At 36.9% G+C, this 9,516-nt stretch overlaps 1 non-coding gene across 1 annotated transcript; it reads right to left on the minus strand.

The window, feature by feature from the left end:
* Window positions 1-7,845: 7,845 nt before the first annotated feature.
* LOC111910004 (small nucleolar RNA R71) lies at window positions 7,846-7,952 on the minus strand. The gene has a single exon (XR_002856424.1). It is a non-coding gene; the product is annotated as a small nucleolar RNA R71 (small nucleolar RNA).
* Between the last annotated feature and the right edge of the window lie 1,564 nt (window positions 7,953-9,516).

Below are 9,516 nucleotides of genomic sequence, written 5' to 3' on the forward strand. Positions count from 1 at the left end.
GGACTAGGAGATCGAGTACACAAAGTTGTGTGTTGATCAAAGTCCACCATAAGAGTAACGAGATATTTGTCATGATTTACTAAATGTTTAGTAAATATGATTATACTTATAAGATTAAGTGTAATTCTGAATTGATTGAAAAAGTTTAAATCAATAGTAGAACGAATAACAAGAATCAAGTAGACAGAGAGATAAAAGTTTCTCCATTCTAAGAAGAAGGGAGAGTACCTTTTATGCTTTATGATAGGTCTTAATGATTAAGAACCATATATCAATTGATCCTCTAAGTGAGTCTTGGTACAATTGTATGTCCAAGAAGAGGAATCAAAGATTGAAGAAATGGTCAAATCAAGAAGTCAATCATACTTCGTTCCAAAACAAGTCTTAGAGTTAAGATTGTGACAATGAGTGAAAAGTATTAAGAAGGTTTAAAACATTCATTAAATGTGGTAAGTTGTGATGTCTTAGATAAGACAAAGACCAACTAGGACCAATTTATGAAGAGTTTTGATAAAAGCTACACTAACTCTTGAATATTTGTTTGTCAAGAAATGTTTTGACAAGAGAATCTTATATGTCAAAGAGTCAGTGGGAGTCTTAATGGTCTTGAAAGGTTTCAAGAATAAATCAAATAAACCTTATCAATCATCACTAGCACACGAGTTGAGGTTTACAACCTATCGTGTTGACATTATTTTGTTTCTGTGCTATTCCAATTGAGTTAATTATGCATGTGAGTTCTATGAGTTCTCATTTTGAACGCATAAATGGCAAAGCACCTTAATCGATGAAAGGTACATTGATAGGAAAAGGTGAGCTGTTTGACTACTTGGAAGACATGGTGGGCAGCCGTGCTACCATAAGGCAAGAAATCAATATTAAGGAAGTTCGGTCCATATGAGTTTGAATTTTTCGTAAACCTTGGTTTTAACAAATTCACATGGATAGGAACACATACACCGTTTAAAATCTAAGTGTCATAAGATTTCCTCCTTCATGAAAATGATTGTGAGGAAATTAGTCTTAAGTGTTTAGACACACATATGAGGTTTGGCAATTAGTCTTAAGTGTTTAGACACACATATGAACTATCAAAGGCAAAGGTGTATAAGTTCAAGAAGCCTTGATAAAAGATTATCAAAGCACAAAGTATTAGAAACATGAACTTAAGAAATTCAATAAGCATTGTTTTTCTGAAAATTAAGATGTTTATGAATACATGTCGAAGCTAGTGGGAGCATAAGTGTTATGTTTTATAATAATCATCATGATAGTGGGAGCATAAATGTTATGATTGTATGATTATTAAGGCACGTATTGCAAAGTTGGCAATATTAATTATAGAAAACAAGAGTCATTCTTTGCAAAGTTGTAAGGATGGAATAGTTGTTTTGCTATAATTAAGGGAGAGAATATTATGCTTCATTTCAAATCTAAAGGCTTAGGTTGTGGAATGTTAATAAAATTTAGTCAAGGGTACATAGTGTGTTCTTAAAATTTCGATTATGATTACGGCATTCCTCTTCACAATTCGAATTTTTAGAACATAGCAAATAAAACATTATGCGTCGTGTCCCATACACTTCGGGTATAGGATCGATTGCAAATGCTTTAATGTTTGACCATTCTAAAATTTTCCAAATGTCTAGCGCATTTAGAGGGAAAAAGGATTAGAATTGGTTTTGACTAAAATAATTAAACAACTATCAAAGGACAATCCAAAGTTCGACGAGGATTGGTCGCTTGTGAGTAGTTGGAAGCATGGTATTAGATGGACCATATCGACATTATTATGAATAGAAAAGATTCTATTAAGAATGAGTTGTCTTATGGAAGATATGGAAATGATTCCATATTGGATGGACCATATCGATATTATTACAAATAGATAGGATTCTATTAAGAATGAGTTGTCATATGAAAAATATGGAAACGTGTCTATATTGGGAATTGAATATTGAAAATCTATGTCTAGATTAGAAACTTTTATGCAAAAGGATGTTCAAAGGAATGTACTTTGAGTGAGATACATCATATCTAAGGAATTATATTGTAACAATCTCTGACAGAGGACTTTGTAGTTTCATTAGCAATAGTCATTGTGACTTTTGTGCTTTGACATTACGAAAGGATCATTGCATAAAATGTTAGAATCTAGCATATTCCATAAGTGGCAAGAATTTGATATTCTTTCACTTGTGAAAAAGGATTGGGAGTTGTGAAATGACTATGATTGGAAATGTGTTCATTTGATCTATTTCGCAAAGTAAGAACCATAGGTAAACATTGTGTGCATGCTAAGAGCATGGGACAAGTGTTGTAATAATTCAAGTAAAAAGTTGATTACCCGAAACAACAAATAATGAGTAATCGATATGGTGATAAATAAAAGGTGTTTTATTTATACTCAAAGGTTTGAGGCCATATGGGATTAGTATTATCCTTATGTTTCAATTTGCATGTTTTGACTTCCTGAATAATTTAAATGGTTAAGAACAGTCAAATTATTCGAACGGGCCACAGTCGTTCATATGTTGGAAGTAGGTATGAATAAAGACTGTCGTGAATTGGTGTGTAGATTGTCTAAAGAGTATTAAACATAAGCAAATGTTTGCTGCAACGTTCATGAGTGCTTATGAATATGATTTGAGCATTGGATTAAACCCACGCTCACTTGGATCACTCCATGAATTGTATCACGAGTGTTTGGTGAGACGATAACATCTTATATTCTTGAAACCGAGATGTGTGAGTTGTATCTTGGAAATTGGTTGCACATTGATAATATGTAAACGCACCAGTAACTTGGTGTTATAAAACATATTGTTGTGTGTGATTTGGTTAGTAAGTGCAAGCAAGAATTGTGTCAAAGTTTATCCGTTCCTTTTATCCAAAGTAGGATAAAAGCGATATCTTTGGGCCCTTCGATGATTTAGTGATGACAAACGTAAATGCTCGGTCGGGCTAGGGCTAATTTGATTTGTTCAATTAGTCAGTCGTCATAAATCAGAAATCGAGATATAGTATAAAGAGAATGATTTGAAATCATATCTCATATGATATCTAGAATGGAGGAATATATGATCTCTTATCTAAGGACACGCGTATCTGATAGGATCAGAGTTGACAGCGGCTTTGGAAAGCTACAATTGCAGATCAGGATCTGAAGTCATACGCAGAATAGTTATTAGACTTATCCAAGTGGGAGACTGTTGGATTAGTGTCTAAGTCCATAACTATTTCGGTATGTACTTGACCCGATGGTGCATGGTCCTTTTAGGTTGTCTTCACCAAAGCAACTTGATAGGATGAATTATGGAGAGAAAGGATTAAATATGATTTATTAATATATTATGGGAATAATATATTAAAGGAGAAATCATATTGTTTAATTAATATTAGTCAATAATTAATTGGTAATTAGTTTTGTGACTAAAAGAGATTAATTAAACTTAAGGGACTGGAATTGTAATTATAAGATAATTGCAATTTGGGCCAGGGATTGTCTTAAATCAAGAGGTGGACGAATTCTTATGGGAAGCCCATAAGGAAATGGTCCAAGGGCTTGATTAAAGGAGTCTATGGGTTGCTTAGGGCTTAAGCAACCAAATTAGGGTTTCCTTGTTAGATAACCCTAATAGCCTCACTATATATAGAACCCTTAAGGCTCAAAAACGTGGATAAGCAACCTTCTAAGGTTTTCACACGGTTTTAGCAGCCTCCATCCTCTCTCCTCTTCATCCTCTTGCTTATGGTGTTTGTGAACCATTAGAGGAGTGACACTTGTGACTCTAAGCCTTCCAAAGTTAATTCAAGGAGGAATTGGGATTGTTATTGCTACATAACAATCAAGGTAATATCATAAACCTAATTATATATTGATTTCCATATGCTAGAATTAGGGTTTATAGTCTTAGATTCAAAGCATGTACAATAGAGAAACCTAGATCCAAGCATTAGGGTTTGTATGAGCACATAGGATGTCTTATGACCAAAACCCATCAGCAACAACTGTGAGTTCATACCCCTACATTTTTCCGTATTTTTAAGGTTTTCAGGGGGGGGGGGAATACAAGCTAAACATAAATGTTTTTCTTATAAGCTAAACATAAATGTTTTCAGGAATATACATAAAACTTATGCAAATTTCATACTTTATTTCCCTTTTGTACTATGTTGAGCATAAGGGACGTTTTCACAAAAACTGCATAGTTTTTGCCGGACACGCTATTCGCAACGTTATACATGCAAACTATAATCGGTATAGTTTGGGATTTCGCTAAAAACTTATCAAGCATAGAAACTTCTCTACTAAACATATGCACTGAAACAGAAACTGTTTACAGTTTATATCACTGTTTTATCATGATTTTCATAACTGTAACTTATCACTATACGCGGTATACATTTAGATTCTCACTACGATAGAACGCTACTGCATCACTTGTAAACTAGATTGTACGATACCATGAGGCGCTACATCACTACTGTACCCTTAGGTGTACATGGATAAATCCTACCACTGTATAACCAGAGTCTCCTGGAGGGAGAGCATGAGATTTGTTAATAGATCTATTCGGGACTGACAATCCCACATCTGAACTGCTAGCTACAGTTAGGCGGGCACGCCTGAGACGTACAAATGTCATTTAACATCAACGCCTGAAGAATGTTGGAAAGGTTACTAGTCATATCAAGCATGGTTATACGACTCACATTATGTATAAATCACCGATAGTTTACCAACCTGGTTTTCTTCAGTAGTTTTATTTATACGAAATAGAACTATGCTAGGGTTTTTTTTTTCAAAATCGAATTATTTATGCTACGGTTTTACATTTAAATACGTATACTTCATGATTAGATTTAGCTAGCCACATGAAGTAGTATTTTACATATCTCTACGATTTTCAGAAACGAACATTCATGGTTGTATACGAAATCGATCTCACTATGTTTTTCACTAAAGAAAATATCGGATTTTCTTGAAACTACATAATCATTTCGGCTCGTTCATCAATAAGTTTTCATTACAAAATTACTGCTTATGAACTCACCAGCTTTATGCTGATATTTTTCAAACTGCTTGTATTCTCAGGAAATCAGTAGACAGGTACTTGCTGGATTTTCGAGGAACCGAAGCATTTAGAGTTTTTAAGTTTTTACAATGCAAAACTATTGGATGTAATTCAAACTAAGTTTCAAAACAGATGTAAACGTTTTTACCTAAGTATTCATTGTAATGGTTGTGTTGCTATGATTGCTGTTATTCATTGGTTGTGATGCTATACATGACGTCCTCCGCCCGGGAACGTTTCCGCCATCAGTTTCGAGGTGTGACAACCGTGATGAACTAAGTCCTGAAGGTATTATTATTAATACCCTCCAGTAATTAAATCGGTTATCACTTTGAGGTCAGTTCACTTGATTCATTATTATAAAAGTAAATCTCTGCTACCTAAGTTGTGAGTTTTATAACCATAACCGATTGGATATAGCCCGCAACGACCTGTATCCTTAATGACTTTGTCACCCACAGACCTGCCGGTCCGACTGTAGCTAGCAGTGAGGTGCGGGATTGTCAGTCCCGTATAGATCTATACACAACAGTCACACTCTCCCTACAAGAGACTCTGGTCACAAGTGCTAGTCCTACACTCTGATTCTATGGGAGTGTTACCAAGGACGTGTCTCAAACGTAGCCTAACAAATTTACAAGTAATAATATAGAAAATCATGTTGATCATTTGCATGAATCCTTTATAAAATAATACATTTTACTACATGATTCACAAGTTCATTGTTCTAGTTTTGAAAACTGTTTCTACGTGTTGATTTCTTAATCGGTTGGTAAAACTGTTTTCCGTGTTTAAAAAATACTGAAAATATAATTATCTTAAACAAAATAATATATTTGAGCACAAGTTTCCTAGTACTTTTGCTTGTATTCCCCCCCTGAAAACATGAAAAACTCGTAAAACGTAGGGGTATGAACTCACCTTGGGTAAGTGGTTTGATTGAAGGATCGATACGAAGAGCCGGGTGTTCAAGTGAAGCCTTGAACACGATTTGATCCTAATTAACATGCAATGATACATAAAAGAGTCAAATGAGGGTATTTCACCACTAAATGTGATGGAGAACCACTCTAGGAACTTGGGACTACTTGCACTAAGTGTTAGAACCTTGAAGGATTGCATGAGGGGAGCGTATGGCCACCTTTAAGGTGTGTACGGCCCAAGGGGTGTGCGGCCATGCACCCATGATGGAAGGTGTTCTTGGGGTATTTTTGTTGGATTGGTGTCTAAGTCCATAACTATAATTGGTATGTACTTGACCCGACTCGGCATGGTCCATTTGGGTTGCATGGCATCGGAACATTTGGATAGACTGTTTATGAGAAAAAGAAATTTGTAACATATTAATATATTATAAGTTCTAATATATTAATATGAAATCATGTTATTTAATTAGTATTGATCAAGAATTAATTTGGACTTAATTTAGTGATCAAAAGAGACTAATTAAATGTATGGGGATTGACTGTGTAAATCATTAATTCTTATATATGTAGCTTATGATCCAAGATTCCTTATGTTGGGTTTAACCCATGTGGTGACCCATGGATACTCCATGGAGGTTAAAACCCATGGAGCATAAGGAATGGGTAAAGTCATGAGTTACATGGTGTAACCCTAATCTCCACACTATATAAAGACCCTTTTAGCTCAAGAAATTGGCACTAGTGATACATATATGAGGGCTAACCAATTTGAGTATAAAGTGTCTTCTTCTCATGGTTATTCCAATTGTTGATGATGTTGTGTGAACCATTTGAGGTGTCACACTTGGGGCACTAGGCTCTCGAGCTTCATGGAGTCAAGTCACATCAAGAGGTATGTATTCTAACTTGTTATATTACCCAAGTATTAAAAGATTGTATGCTAGATAGGGTAATACCTTGGTGTGAGATCGATATTGCACAAAGTTACTGCTTTAGTAGATTAGTTATTAGGATTGAATTCTACTTTTTCTGTTTTAGGATTTGAGTTCTAATTTGTTTTCCTGTTTTACCTTTGACTCGTCGAGTACATTCGCAGCTACTCGACGAGTCCATCGTAATAGTCCAGTTTCGTTTTTAGTTTTATTTTGTTCTTTTTATGCGTGTTTCCTGTTTCTTTCAGGTATTTTATGACCTGAGGATCAGGCACACCCTTGATCCCGCCACTCGCAAACCCGGAATCAACTCTTAGGAAGGACAAGGACAAAACCGTAGAATCATCTTCAACACCAAAGAAGTCACCATTTAAGAGCCTCAAATAAGCATTTAGCAAGAAAAAGGGTAAGAAAGTTGGAGAATCCAACACCTCATTGATGGACGAAGACCCTAAGAGAGAAGACACCAAGTACGAAACAGAAACTGAAGAAGAAAGCGACTTAGAAGGTGAACCCAATAACACCATGGCTAACATTGCGGATCTCACGATGGGTAAATACAAGAAGAGGATGCGTGATGATACTGGGTCGGGACTAGTACAACCCGCAATTCCAGCAACCGCTACCTTTGAGCTAAAAGGTCACATTCTTGCCCAACTCAAGGACATCCCATTCTACGGGAAAGATCACGCAGACGCATACAAGCACATCGACGAGGTCAACGACATAGCCAACTATTTCAACATCCCGAACGTTCCTCGCGAGACTGTTTTGCTTTGTATGCTACTGGTCACATTTAAGGGGGCTGCAAAAGATTGGCTGAAATCACTTCCCCCGGGATCCATAACCACTTGAGAAAAAATGTGTGAAGAGTTCATTGACCAATTTTTTCCTCCTTCAAAAATAGAAAAATTGAAGAAAGTCATTGCCAACTTTGAGCAACAACTGGGAGAGTCACTATATGAGGCATGGGAGAGGTATAAAGGCTTGTTGAGGAATTGTCCCCACAATGACTTGAACGTTCAAAAATCTACATTTTCTATGATGGAGTAAATGTTACCACTAGACAACTCCTTGACTCTCAAGGCCCATTAACAAAGAAAAATCCAGCAGAAGTTGAGGAGCTCATTGAAGAATTCTCTAAGAACTCTAGAGAATATCATATCCCAAGGAATGACTCAACTCGGGGGGTGGTGAACTCTATTTTCGATGACATGGCAACAATGATGGCAAAATTGGAGAGTATGGATCGAAGAATGACTAAGATGGACCAACCCATCCATGCCATTAGATTGGCTGTGATAATCGTAGAGGGCCTCACCTTACTAAATACTGTGACCTTGATGAGAACGGGAATCAGAAAGCTCAAGTGTGCTATTCAAGTGGTGATAGATACGATGATGAATGGCAGAAACCCATGAAAGAATGGTTACCTTATGATGAGTACAAGAAGGCGAAGGAGGAAAAGTATAGGCAAAAAGCAAGACATTTTTAATTTTTATGCGGTTTGTCAGTTGTGTTTTGGGTTTGGTTTTGCAGAAAATGTCAAGGAAGGGTCAGAGCTCACGTGGAAGCGGTCATGGGGACATCCCATGGTTAAACTTTTCACAAATAACTTCCAAGTCAACACTAGTTTGGGCAAAACAAAAGTTGGAAACACTGAAGATGAAGGAGATTTACGTGCCAAATGAAATTGATTGGCAGTGGACGGGACAAGCAGGGTTAGAATAGGAGTTGGCCCCATATTTTATTAAGACTTTTCAATGAAATGGAGTGTCAATTACGTGTGATGGGTGGAACCTGCTTTTCCGAATCCAAGAGCTGGTTTATCAAGAGCTTTGCTGGGAATTTTTCTCCACTGTTGTTTTCCGAGGGGGTGATGATATTTACAACTCCAATTCCCTCACATTCAGCCTTGGTGGGGAAGTTCGACAATGCAGCATTGCCGAGCTAAGCTGGAGGATGGACATCTACGACCAATCTATGGTCATGACTGAGGAATTTAGTACTTTTCTGGCGTATTCCCATAAAGATTTACCCGAGGGTGTAGTTGCTTCCACTTGGTGGAACACTATTGCTAATCAGGTGTACATTTCATCTTCCGCTCAAGAAGGAAGTATTCGCTCACCCATCCACCAATTGACTCATCGCCTTATCGCTTTTTCCATAAACATGCGGAAGGATGATGATAAAGTTCCCACTCTTGATGTTTTCTATTTATGGAGTATTATTGCGCCAGACGCATTCTGCAACATCCCTTATTGCTTGGCGAAATACTTGGGTGAAGGGGCGGTCAAGTAAAGAATTACTTCAAAAATCAATGGTGGCATGTTCGTGACCCATTTGGCAAGGTCATATGGCATTTTGGAAAGGGGAGCCAGTAACTTTTTGACGATGGTACCCATACCACCCTTTAGTCTCACGCGTATATAGGAGGGCGCGGATCATATAAGATTATGGTGGAGGTCACATTAGCATTCCAAATGAAGATGTTGTTTTGGTTCCCGAGGAACCGGGTCGGTGGGTGAGGCTACGTAGAGAAAATGTCCAAGAGGAACCGCTGGTAATCCCGGTTGATGA

This window comes from Lactuca sativa, chromosome 4, assembly GCF_002870075.4.
Source record: "Lactuca sativa cultivar Salinas chromosome 4, Lsat_Salinas_v11, whole genome shotgun sequence".
NCBI classification, from domain to species: domain Eukaryota; kingdom Viridiplantae; phylum Streptophyta; class Magnoliopsida; order Asterales; family Asteraceae; genus Lactuca; species Lactuca sativa.